This window comes from Miniopterus natalensis, chromosome 9 (assembly GCF_054644295.1).
Source record: "Miniopterus natalensis isolate mMinNat1 chromosome 9, mMinNat1.hap1, whole genome shotgun sequence".
NCBI lineage: Eukaryota > Metazoa > Chordata > Mammalia > Chiroptera > Miniopteridae > Miniopterus > Miniopterus natalensis.
Genome location: NC_142089.1, coordinates 47,267,187 through 47,281,497, shown reverse-complemented (window position 1 = coordinate 47,281,497; position 14,311 = coordinate 47,267,187). Strand labels below are relative to the sequence as shown.

Below are 14,311 nucleotides of genomic sequence, written 5' to 3'. Positions count from 1 at the left end.
GTTTTCAGACCTGGGGCTTATGCCATTCATTATAAGTAAAATCAAAATCCTATACAGGAATAGAAAAAGTACCATGGGCAGATTCATTTTTCAGAGCATCCACTTAACTACTATTACATAAGGCCTAAGAAGGCAGTAGTTTCTGCATTATCATGTAGATACTTTTTATAACTGTTCATTGACTTTAACAAAGACAGTAAATAGCGCATAGAGAAGATATACATTTTTAAGAAATATTAAAATATGGATTAATGTAACATTAAGAAATTAAAGTCCCTTGGGTAAAAAGAAAGAAAACTTAAAATGTCTTTGGTTCTTAATGAAACTGCACTGGGCTTATATAAATCTAAATTCCTTACCTTAACCTGAGCTTAAAATAATGGGCTAACTTGACAGAGCTTTACAAACTCTAGCAATGAACATTATCATTCATTACCAGAATGACTGATAATAGGGAGTAGCAGGGAGATATCACATATTGAGAAGTGTCCAAAAAGTTTAGCAAGACAATATTTCTTTTTCACAATATAAAGATAAGACAGCCATAAAAGAGAGTTTATTTCACTCACTGGGAAGAGAAGGGCAGGTGGGTGCTCTGGTTAAACAGATTGCAACCCTCTCCTACAAGAGCGTAAAGGGGAATGAACAAACACAGGCAATATTCACTCCACAGTGCAAGAAGGTACATGGATTTAAAGTCCATCACGGTAATTAAATTTCATTGTTGACACAGTACATCTCAACATTCGGAGTCCTAAATATAGTTTAGGACTGTGAGCAAATGCAATGCACATGAATATTTACCTCTGTAGCTACAATTCTTCTGCCACATGGTCAGAAAAGAAGGGTTGAGATTAGGACCGACCAGAACAGAGTCCACAGAATTTGAGGATAAATCATTTCAAATTGACATGATCTTGTGGCCTTATCTGAAGTAGTAGTTTTCTAAACATTTTGGTGACAGAACCAATGAAGTCTAATTAGAACCAACTATTTGAAACAGATTGAAGTGGAGCAGGTCAGTTGATTAATGGGCCTGGGGTTAGGTTCAGGGTGTTCCAGGTCCTTGACTGCTCAATGCCATAGTAGACTCAGATGCACAACCTAAAACTGCTATTTAACCCATAAATAAGTAAAATAAAAATCCATTTGGTATTTTATTGATTTTAAGGTATAGTGATTATAAGGCACTGACCGACAGAGAGCTAGCATTTCAAAGGAAGGACTTTGTGGAGTTGGTTGGCTATGATAGGGAAGAAGCAGTAAGATTAGAAGTCAATGTCATTTACTTTCTGTCACTCTTCAGAAAGATACCATCTTCTTTCATATTATCTCAGGCTCTCAACTGTGGCCTGGTCCTGGCATGGGCTGTACATCTACTCTATCCCCAGATTGTCCAGCTCTGCTCTCTTTGCCGGAAGTGGTTGGGACTGCAAAGTGAGGTCATTCCTTATATGCCTAACATGATTCTCCAGCATCAGCTCAGATTTCCAAGCATATTCACCAGTTTATCAGTCAGCTTAGGTTAAGCTTGCCATAGTAACAAATGTACCCGAGTCTTCACTGTTTCACAACCACCTATTTCCTGCTAGTATTACATGACCATAATGGGTTGATTAGATGTCTTCTTCACTCTGGGATGCAGGCGGATGGAACCCTCTTATTTGGGATATGGCTGGTCTTCTGATAGAGCAAAGGCAATATGGCAGTATACTCCATAAAGATTCTGAAAACTTCCTGTTGGCAGTGGCACACAACACTTCTGCTCACATGTCATTGGCCCAAATAAGTCAACCGGTCAAGTTTGACATCAAAGAAGGGGAGAAGGGTATCATCTTTCCACAGGAAAGAGCTCATAAAGAGGAGTGGCAATATTTTAAACAATCTACTACAACCAGCTAATCGTTCAGGCTCTCCCTCTCCCTAACCATTGAGAAAGCTCAACTCAACAATCTCAGATTTGTTTCTTTTGTCATATAATTTTAATGGCAGATATCATATCTCTCTAAAGTTGACATGATCCATGCCAATTTCCACTAAGAGCCAAAGGTAGGTTTTCTTGTATGTTCTTCTTTTGAGCATGTTTTTTTCTTTTCTTTTAGGATTGCCTACTAAATAATTTCGTGCCTGATGCTGCTGCTAGCTTTTAAGATATTTGGAAAGCAGAGATACCTAACATGTCCTGAATGAAAGGATTGCTCTGCCTCTGTGCTGACTATCCCAAGAGCATACTTTTCTGGAATCCTGTAATTATGAAATCATAGCTTTAAAAAAATACCTTCAATACACATTAAGAGTGATAGTCATGCTTTGCACCAACAGGAATTGGGATTTGTACCACAGATATTTATTAATGGATTCATTCACACATTTTCATTCATTCATTTGTTCAGCATGAACCAAGCAAACACTGCCACATCAAGTCCTATTCTCATGAAGTTACCCAACTAAGGATGGACAGCTGATATCACAAATGGCATATTGAACATCTCATATCACCCCAACTGCTACACTGATCCCAGCTCTACCTCTTATTGACTATAAGACCTACTTGTCTTCTATAATCCTCTCAAAACTAAGATAGGGAGAATGTACGTAACTACCTTATACGTTTGTTGCAAAGATTTCTTAAGATAATGAAAAACACTTAATTGTGCCTGGAGCAGAGCAAGTACCCAATAAACATTAGTCATGGGCCTCATCACAACCATGACTAGATAAAATGTTAGAATGTGGTTATCGAAGAGAATCTGGCTTTGCGGAATTTCATCTAAAAAAGATCTGGAGGTCTTTATTGAAGAAATTTGCTATGGGTCAACAGTGTAAGGCAGCTCTTTAAAAAGATAAATCCAGTTCAAGTAATGAATGAAAATGCCATATTGTAGTGAAATTAATTTTACTTTAGTCTTCCTTGACCAAAATTCCCCTAGAAAAGATCGGGTACACTCATAGTGGTATACCCATAGACATTATTCATGATGGCCAAGACATGGAAACAGTCAAAGTGTCCTTAGATAGATGATTGGATAAAAAAGATGTGGTACATAAATACAATGGAATACTACTCAGCCATAAGAAAAGGTGAAATGCTGCCATTTGCTACAACATGGATGGACCTTGAGAATGTCATGATAAGAGAACTGTCTGACAGAAAAATAGTTAAGAATCATATGACTTCACTCATATATGGGATGTAAAACTGAAAGCAACAAATGAATGAAAAAGGAAAACAAACTAAAACTCATAGATACATTCAACAGTATGGTAGTTACCAGAGGGAAGGGGGTTCGGGGGATAGTGAAGTGTAAAGGGGGTCAAGATGTGATGCAAGATGATTTGACTTTGGGTGGTGAGCACACAATGCAATATACAGATCATGTATCATAGAAATGTGTACTTGAAACATATAATCCTATTAACCAATGTCACCCCAATAAATAAATAAATAAATAAATAAATAAATAAATAAATAAATAAATAAAAAATCTCACCAAGAATACAGGAACATGCTTTTTTGTGTGGGGCAGGTATTTCTGAAAATGGAGTAACACAACTATATATGCATCACACAGGGTCCTAAGAATATAATCTCTATGAAGACGAGTTCCTGGCATTATATGCTGGCAAGCACTCTTCCATTTTTGTTAAATCACTAGGAGTCATGACATGCTTTAGCTTTAGTTTCTTCTAGAAATATTTCAGACAACTGTTAGTCATTCCTGCAGGATGCTTTATAACACCCTTCAGAATGTCAAAAGGGCTTACACCAATCCCTAATTTCCTGCTGATCTTTACCCTGACCTTTTCATTAAAGTTTTCTCAAGCTGCTGGAAACCCTGCATGTGAACACCCAGTATGATGCTCCTCCTGTGGTTTTTTTTTTGCTTCAGTCTCAGCACTACCACTTGCATACGTTTCCTCTGCCTTTATGGTTTGAAGCACTTCACCAGAACACAAGTATCTATGGCAAAAGAGAGGCCCCTGAGGGGTATATAACACACTTTGCCGAACACTTTCAACTCAGTATGGCACAGCAGAGCGTTCACGGGGCTGGGAATATCTACCATATGGGGCACAAACGTTTGCTGCCCGAAAGACTACAGAACAGTTTACCACACCCGCTCCCGCTGGCTCAGGGTATGCTGGCACTCCGAAGATCTGAAAAATTATGCATTAATAGTATGCTCTAATGAATTGTTCTATACATGCATATATTTTTCTTTTGGGAAATGATTTAAAATACAAATAGTATTGTAACAACTGAGCCAGCAAAAGGCAGTGTTAAATGGAACACATATTCTAATTGAGCGGTACTTTAAGTGGGCTAAAGATAAACCATTGTTCGCTCAGAGGATAACTGGGTGATGAGGGATATAGGAAACATTGCTAGAGCAACTGGGAATGTGAAAACACAGTTCATTTGCAAGCTACCTTCAAGCAAGAGGGGAAGCTGACTTGCTCTGTCCTGTTTCAGATGGCAGAATGAGGACCTCAAACTGGAAATTATGAGAAAGCATAGTTTTGTCCAGCTTGAGAAAAGATTTCCTATTTCTTTCTGTTCAGAAAAGGAATAGCTTGTTTTCTGTGATAATGAGATCCATGGCACTAGATGACCGTTTGTTTGAGACACTATATATGGGCTTCATTAATGGGGTATGTGGGTGGTTTATGAACAGTGGTCACAAACTGTTAATTTGACAAACTGATGTTCCTTCCATAGAAATATGGGGTCTATGTCCCCTCTCCTTGAATCTGGGTGGGCTTGTAATGGCTTTAACTAATTAAGGATGATAGCAATGATACTATGTGACTTCCCAAGCTAGGTCATAAAAGCCTAGACAACATCTGCCTTGTTTTCTTGGAAAGCTTGCTTTTCAGAACCCAGCTGCCATACTGTGAGAAACCTAAGCCACAGGGAAAGGCCACATGTGGGGAAAATTTCCAGTTAAATTTAAACTCTCATTTCTATCTACTTTGTCATTTGAAAAACATAGAAATAAATTAAGTTCTACTAAAATTTAATATTCTACTTGACAGTGAGTCCATATGTAAAAGGGTCAACATATTCAACATTCTCTTTCAGCATATTGTGACATAATCAGATTTAGGTGGTCTAGTCAAATTGGTTTATATATTTATTATATTATTTAGTTTTGACTTATGAATTAGCTGTCTTAAAATGGACAAGGGGCTTAAAGATATTCCTGCAAAGAAACCACAGGTTGACAAAAAAAATAAAAATACTAACATTGCAACCACATGCACATAGAAAGGAATTAGCAGAGCTGGCAGTTGCCCCCCATAGGTCAGGCTTCCGGCTAGCCACAGTGCCAGAATAGAAACTGTAATGACTGATCAGAACTAACAATTTAGAAATTATCCAGGAGAATATATGAAATACAGATTTACATCCACTATTATTGATCCTCACCCTAAGAGTGGTGCCTTAGTATATTAGTGATAATAGCAAGCACATGTGTGCATATTTGTAAATAATAAAGAGATTAAAAAATATAAAACTGCCAATGTTCAAATATTTTTGACTCACAAAATATCAGTGTCATATGGTTCAACCTAATTTATTGAGATTAAATGCTCAAAAATAATTTACCTTGAGAGCAAGTGCAATAAAAAATTGAATGCAGACTACTGGTTTAAGGAACAAGACCTATGGTGAGCATGGGTTTAGTAAGTGCACAGGAAACTGTTTGCCATTGCTCTCCAACTGTATGCATGTTTTGTGTATATGTGAGCACTGACACATGACATGTTATAAAATTATTGCTTTCCTTGTCTGGGGGATAAATAAATTTATCATAACACATGGACCCTTTCCAATTAGAGTGGCTCTTAAAACCCAGATATAGTGTGAATCACTGACTTGAATGACAATGATTATTCTTTGCCTGCCTCCATTCTGCAGTGATCTATCTAGAAAACCAGCATTCCTTAGGAAGAAACAAGGCTTTAAAGAGAATGATCTTTATGGGGGCTGGTAGTTAGAGGGAATTTTAGTGCCCATAAAAAGAAGATGAGGATTACTTGTTCCTTTGAGGCTGTGAGGTAATTAAAAAACAATATTTGGTGGCTTTTAGAACACCTATTTCCATGAAATCTCAGCACTAAACAATTCAGGGGATTCAGAATAGATAAATCACCTAAACAGATCAGAGGAAATGGAAAAAGCAACCATAATTCTATGCCACCCTCACCTCTTTCAGATTCACTAAATTATTTTAACCTCTTGGCACAAAATCCCATAACACTCCAAAGCACGTGTTTTCCTTTCATGCTTGTCAAAATTAGTGTCTGAAAGACTGCACGGGGAATGTTTTTCCATACAAGGGACAGTTTTCCATGGTTGAAGCCCCCCCCCCAATGGCTCAGAGTATCCAGCGTCATCCTGAGCATGCAATAACTCTCTCTTATCAGTTAATATTGTGCTCAGTTTCACAGCACAGTATCTAAACCTGGGTTTATTCCTAAAAGTAAAAGGAGATCATGGTTTTGTTTTCTCCTGTGTTCTTTTGGTCATTGATTCATTCAACAAGTACTCCAGTGGCTACCATGTGACAGGCAGTGATGAAGGAGACACAGGCGCACATAGCATTTGCAGTCTGAGGCTAAGAGGCACCAAAAATTAGAATTCCAAGCACCTGGTGAATTTGGTTCCCTAAGATAAGATGAAAATGTGAAAAAAGTAAGACAGGTTGTTAAAAACTAATGTGTTCTGGCATTTTGTGGATCTGAGTAATTTACATGTAAAATCTAGCTTTCTGAGAAGCTATCCCCAAGTTCGAATCATGTGACAGAACACCTGGAAGGAGCAAGAGACAGAAAGGGTCGGCTGAGTAAAAGGGAGGGGGAGCAGCCCACTCCCAAAGTCTTGCAAACAGAGGCGAGTGGGCATGCATGTGTCCAAAGAACTTAGCTATTTTTAAGAGGCTCTTACTAGCCAAAGATGAGGCGATTTTAGCATCAGTGATGATGATAACTACAATGTATTAAAATACTTCAATATATTTTAAAGCGATGTGTTCTTATGATATTAAAAATTATTGGGGCCCGGCTGGGTGTGGCTCAGTGGTTGAGCATCGACCTAGAATCCAGGAAATTGTGGTTCGATTCCCGGTCAGGGCACATGCCCGGGTTTTGGGCTCGATCCCCAGTAGGGGGCGTGCAGGAGGCAGCCGATCAATGACAACACTCTCATCATTGATGTCTCTATCTCTGTCTCTCCCCCTCTCTCTCTAAAGTCAATTAAGATATATATTTTTAAAAAATTATTGTGTACTGATGGAGAATGCCAGGGAACTGTCATTTTGAAAATTATAAATGAATCAATAATTTACTCTTTTTTCTACACTAACCATTCCACTGTAAACCAAAGAGTAAATAATAGGATTTTTTGTTGTTCTAGAAATATTACATCAAATAAATGAAGAATGCATGAGAAAATGAGAATATCATCATTTTATAATCTCTAATGAATTAATGGACCTTGGCATTGAACACCAGTGGCCAACATCTCCAAAAGAGACAACTAGATACTATGTGTCTTCTATTAAGTAGGCAATATCAGATGTGTAGTTAGTTTCTTATTAAAAAATTAAATCTGAATTTGATGAAATCTCTAGGCCCAGCTACTAATGATAGGAAATAAGAGGACCAAAGAACATACTAAACTACACTATGAGGATGCAATCAGCAAAAGCTAGACTATGAGAAAGTACAAAGCAAACGACCAAGTATCGTCAATGAACTGCAAGGGAAAAAAGAGAAGGGGAGTACCTATATATTTTTAAATGTCTTAAAGACATATAAATCAACTGCAATATATGGACTTTATTTAGATCCATATATTAGATCTATTTTTTAAAGTATAAATATTTATGACACTTATGAGATAATTGGGGATGTGAACACTGACTGGATATTTGATGACATAAATAAGGATGGTTAATTTTTAGTGTGACATTGATCTTGGATTTGTCTCAAAATAATACAGCAGGTGGGGTTGGGAAGATATCGCTAATGTTTGTTGGGGCTGATAATGAACATCTGGAGGTTCATTATACTACTTTATGTTTGTGTATGTTTAAAATTCTTTACAACGAAAAGAAAAAAGAAAAATATTAGTGGACACATAAATGCATGTAACCAAAAGACTAGCAGCAACTAGCTAATTTAAGTTGTTTTGGGTTTTCCAGTCAAGTTACCACACATCTAATAGTATGGTTTTCTCAGAGCCAAAGCTCTATCCACATGGAAGCATATGAATATATGGAGACATGCTAGAAAGAACACGGAAACCCTCTTGGTGCATTTGTTCAGAATACAGGGTAGGGCAAAAGTAGGTTTACAGTCATAAGTACAAGAAACACAGAGGTAATAAAGCTATTGTAATGATCATAACCTGCATGTTCATATGAACAACTGTAAACCTACTTCACCCTACCCTATATATGTATGTTCACATACACACAAATGTGTTCATAGATAGATGTATCCCCAGCTGCATCTTTTTGATATTCTGCTTGGTACTGTTTTTATACTTGCTGGAGAAGGCTGAGATCAGGCTGAAAACAAAGCAATACGATACTTGACTCAGCACAGAAACACATTTCAGATGATGTACCGGACAAATGACCTTGGTAGCATGGTAGGTAACATGTATAAAGTGTGTCCATGTGAATGAGCATGAAGACACTGTGCCTTAAAGATGAAAGGAAGTCTGCACTACCCGATGTGTGTGTCTAGGTAGATTTCAGCCTATGGAATATACACTAGATCTAGGAATTCACACTTCAGATAAGCTCCAAGTTTCCTGGGGCTAATTTTTAAAACTAAATCCAAGAAATCAAGCAATAAAAGTATGGTTCACCTACTTTTCACATCAAAGGTCAAAGCATCCCTCTTAATTCTACACTGTGAAATGCTAACACATTAAACACATGAAATTTAAACGAAATAATATAACACAAGCAAACAAACAAAACACCCCAAATTCCTGAAAAGTAACAAAGTCCAGATTATTATATAATGGCCTCTCCAGTCTGATTGCTTACCACAACTAGTTGTTTACACAACATAGAAACCCTTAAGGGCTCCTACATTATTAGAGTAAATTAGCATGTTTCAAGAAAGTAGTGGATTATTGCAGATGAAGTGTTTTACCAACAGGGGCTTTATGGTTGGCAAATGTGATTATATATCCATTAGCATCTGCAAGCCAAACAAATGAACACATGTCATGTACCTCCTGGAAACACCTCAAATGTGGATATTCTAATTTCCACAGTTTCAAAAGAACAAAAAGATTTTTATCCAAGTGCAGCCAAAGATAATTTTTAAAAACTGAGTAGTAAACTGGGCAAATTATTTCTGTAACTTAAACCATTCTCAACTCCCCATCTGCTTTCTAAGGCTAAATGGCAAAAAGGAGCGTCTGTTAGTTTTTGAAATGTGGCCAATGTTGACCATCTACTTAATTAGTCGACTGTCCTCACCCACTAAACATATTGAGATATTATAGAAGAGAAACTTGGGGAGAGTGGTAAATAGTCTCTTTCTCCATCTAAAGAGAATAAAGTCATAAAAAATCAGAAGGCTGCCCTCCCAGAACTGCTGCTTTACAAATGAGTTCTGTGGCTCTGCCTTTGCACCGTGGCAGACATGCAGCCTCCATTTCCACTAATGGGAGCAAAGTGTGCACCTCGGTGTTTTGAGGGTGTCACTGCAGAATATCCCCCCACTTTACCACAGCTTTGCTTTTGACAAACATTGCCGTGATTGTGGTGAACTTTAAGCAACAGCTGGAGGAAAGCATGCCCAGTTTTCAAGCTCCATGGGGAAGGAATGTTTTTAATGAGATGATGTATAAATGATATTATATCTATGAAATTTTAATGCTTTAATTTTGGCCCACTTGGCATGAATTAGTGGGCCAAGATACCATGAGGCCCTATTTTCGCAAGAGCAATTTTTCAGCTGAAAAATTAAAAGGCCACAGCTCTCGCTAAAGGTTACCTTTCCAGCAGAAGGACACAGTGGCGACGGAGGCTGGCGTGCCCTTTTCTAGAAAACAATGCCCTTGGAGGAATCACACAGCACTCGATTCTACAGTCTTGTAATAAAAATCAGAGTAATGGGGACATGAACACGTTTTGTAAGAATAACATTAAATGAGGACAAGTTAGATAAAACACAACATATTAGAAAAGAGATAAAACCTTTAAAGATGTTTACATAGTGCAATTGCCCCTCCTTCTTTTTGCCATCATATTGGAATCATTTTGCATCAAGTCAACAAAGAAAAAAAATTGCACACAGCCACAGTTTAAACCTTTGAACCATAGAAATAAAAATTTGTTTTGTCTCCCTCCCTGTCTCCCTCCTTCCCTCCCTCAGGGGGTGGTGGGGGTGGTGTTGGCAGGTGGTGTTTAATCGATCAACGCTGCATGTGCTCCTCTGTACCAGGCGAGGTGGGAGTGGAGAAGGAATGTCCCAATGGTTTGGCCTCAGGGTCTAGGTAGGGAGGGGAGAGTAACTGTTACAGAACAATCTGTCAAAAAGGATTTCATTGTGTGATGTCACAGACTCCAAATAAATAGTTCAGGGACAAGGGAGATCAAAGACATCTATAGTGATCTGGAAGGGGCTCCACGAAGAGGAAGTGAAGAATTAGGGCTTGAATGGGACCTGGAAGAGGGCAGAGCTTTGAGAACTACAGCGGGAGACACACTCCTCACAGCCAAGAGATCCTACCAGATCAGCAAGGGAACTTCTAGCCTCCAAATAGTGAGTGTGTATGGTAGTTTCAGAGGAATATACATTATGTGTGTGCATGTGTGTGTGTGTGTGTGTGTGTGTGTGTGTGTGTGTGGAGAGAGAGAGAGAAAGAGAAAGGAATTAGTTCCACATGCAAATGTACCCCTGTAGCTATGAGAACCCTCCTTTCCTGAGACTACTGTGGAAATGGTTAATCAGGCTCCTCAGAGCTCATCCTTCTGGCATTTCTTCAAACACGTCATCTGTACACTCTGGAGTTATTATACAACTTTTATGAAACCAAGTCTACAAGACAGGCTCTAAGGTGTGAGTGATGTCTCTTCTGCAAGCCGGAGACATTTGCACAGCCTGTGTCTTGGGAGACTAATATTTCAGCTCTTCTTGGGGATGCGATTACCTGTTCATGTCTGGCTTCCACAGCAGGAGACTGCCAATTCCTTGGTCTAACTGCAGCAAGGGGAAAGCTATCATCAATTATGGATTGGGAGCAAACAATTAACTTTGCAGGAAGCAATTCAAATGAGAGCCAAATTTCTTCTTGGACATTCTGTGATATCGAAACTTCGGTTTATCAGGAGATAAAAAAACACTTCATTTTCCACCAGTGTCTATTGGTTCCATTAAGTTCTATCCCTTGGCCTTTGCCTGTGTTGCTATAAAAATAAAAGCACCATCATGAAGAAAAACATCCATTGCAAAGCAGCTAATTATCCTGTTCTCCACTGCAGCTGACAGTCTCTAGGGGAGAAGCAGAGAAATTCTTTGAGCAGAGTTACCTAATGTTTCCGTAGCTGGCCTTGGCCATACTGGCCACCTGTTCCCTGTTTAGAGAAACCATCCTTTCCCACTCTCAACCTTCTGTTCCTTGTCTTGGTCTAACGATGATATATGGGGTGCTGTGTTCCTCCTCATTATGAAAATTGCTTTCCATTGGTCTCAAGATTTTTACTTAATATCTTCTCAAATTCTTGGTTAGCCACTGTGCCTTGGAGTTCGTAAGTAAAATTAGATCTTAGAGCCCCTGTGTGGGGTCTGACATACAGTTTTTAACCTGGAGCTCTTATTTTAAAAAGGAAAGCTGATGTTTCAAAGAAAAGATGCTAGTCATTTACCATGTAGTCCACCACACCACCAAGCTCGGGGCTCCGTACCTGAAGAAAAGCTCCCGGACCCTGGAGCACCAACACCACCATTAGCGAATCATTGCTCACCTCCACTTCTTGAGATTTTAGCAGCTGCTCCTTTACCACTCCTTACCTTAACTTCCCAAGTCAGAGGCCTGTGAGCTATTCTTGATGTCTTCCCCATTCTCTCCTTCACCACTCCCAGATTTAGTTACCATCAACCCTCTCTCCTCAATATCTTCTAACCTCATGCACTCCATTCCACACACGCTCTACTACTTTATTTTAGGCTCTCGTGATTTCTCACTGAGATTATAGAACATAGGCCTCAATCCATTCTTAGTCCCACCTGTCCTCCATGCGTTAGCCTGATTCCCGTTTGATGGTTTCTACACACTGTAGTCCAAATGATTGCTCTGACGTACAAACCTGCTATAATTACTGCCTTCCTTCAAACCGTTCAGTGGCTCTCCTCTACCGCAGGTGATGGATACGCCTTTTGTCAATGATGTCTAGAATGTCCTACCCCTTCTTCTAAGTAACTCTGATTTGCTCTTGGGAACATGTCTCTTAGATGTCTTTCATATACTGTGCTTTTCTCTAAAATGATCTTCTTGTTTAACTGACAGTCTCCATGAAGTCTTTCCGGGAATAGAAGATGTTTGATTGGTCTATGAATCCTCAGCACAATGCAAGTGTGACACAACCTAGATTCTCAATATGCATTCGGTGAATGTATCAACGATGCAATGAATGGATAGTCTGTCCTCCTGATTGTCTACAAAGGACATCAGAAGACATGACAGCAGTGTTCAGGTGCTACTGGAAATCGCAAGATGGTGAGAAAGTGCAACTGTTTTATTTCTACAATGAAACTGTTAGCGTGTTTGCAATGGATGTTAGATAGACACCTAAGAATTATTATCTTTCCATTTTTAATTATAGTGGATTTTCATTTCCTCTGCACATAAAGATAATCTCTTGTTATGGCTTGAAACAAGACATTTCATCACTGGCTTCTCCATGACAGCATACTCTACATGTTAGAGTATCTTCTCAGCTATAAAAATAGGAATTTGGGCTGTTTCAAACAGCAATTTCACATTCAGAGTTTCTAGTAAAATAACTCGGCTATTTAGATACCCTTCACCAAAGAAGAGTTCAGATAGAGCTTAAAAGATCAATCTTTGCCTCAGCTTCCCGCTTGAAGCAGGCCACACACACAGTGAGGGAGGAAGGTACCACCCTCCCAACTCAGTAAGTCAGGTAAAATCAGCCCTGCTGACAAAGGAGTGACAGCTGTCAAAGCCAGATCGCCTCACCTCTAGTCCTTCCATATACCTCTGGTGTTTCCTTACCTACTCTATTATCTTCATTGGTTTTATGAAAGATAGCTTAGCACTTCAGACACTTTCAGGGCTCTTCCTGGCTGATTGATCTTTGAAGCTTGGGAAAGAAATATGCATACCCCTCAACTCCACTGTCTGAGACAATTCCTGAGACCTGCACATTACTTTCAAGTAGAAGAAAATACAGGTTGTGGATTCCAGCTTCATATCAGGACGGTCATTGTAAAAACTGAAGCTATTGGGCTGATGAAATGGATTGCCTTAGAAAGTAGAGAGCTTCCTGTGCCTGGAGACTTCAAAAAGAGGTAGATAATTACTGTTTAATATGCTGGGAAACTGATTCAGCCATGGGCACCTGGCATGTAGAGTAGGTAAGAACAGAGACGGCAGACAATATAATATTCAAGACTTTTCCATCTCTGAGATTCTATCAGCCTAATAGATTTGACTTATGATGATAAATTTTATCTATGTGCAGATTCAAGTAATTGTCAGAAGTCTATAAAATATCATCTAGAAATAAGACTGATATGACTGTCTCATTTTTATGAAATGCACTATTTTAGACACACAGATTAGATAAAAATTCCTGATCACAAATTTAACACATCATCACTCAGAACTACGCCAGATTACAGGTCATGTAAGGGCTTTTTTAGGACAGTGTGGCTACAAATTATTTGTTGGATTTTCAAGTTTTGCACTGGGCTTTACTACCTTTTCCTTTATTTATAACCTCTACAAAGGAATTTTTGCATTATTTATTGAAGTATTTTTAGTACAGTACTTGGGACATAGTAGGTGTTTCATTAATATTTATTAAATGATGAGTACTTTCTTACCGGAAAAATTGAACAAAAAAAGATAAAGGTATCTGTTTAGAGCAAATATTTTCCTTGGATTATTTTCTGTTGCCCCTGCCACCCACTGGCTCCTACGCATAACTGCTCTAAGTACTCAAAGAACATAATCAGACTACTCACTGTTTCCTAGAACTACAAGACCAGAGGATAAATACAAAATGTTAACAGTATTTATACCTAATAG

General features: G+C 38.6%; 1 protein-coding gene across 2 annotated transcripts in view; it reads right to left on the bottom strand.

The window, feature by feature from the left end:
• ST6GALNAC3 (ST6 N-acetylgalactosaminide alpha-2,6-sialyltransferase 3) overlaps positions 1 to 14,311 on the bottom strand; it is a 458,212-nt gene that overhangs the window by 44,393 nt on the left and 399,508 nt on the right. The window lies entirely within an intron of this gene.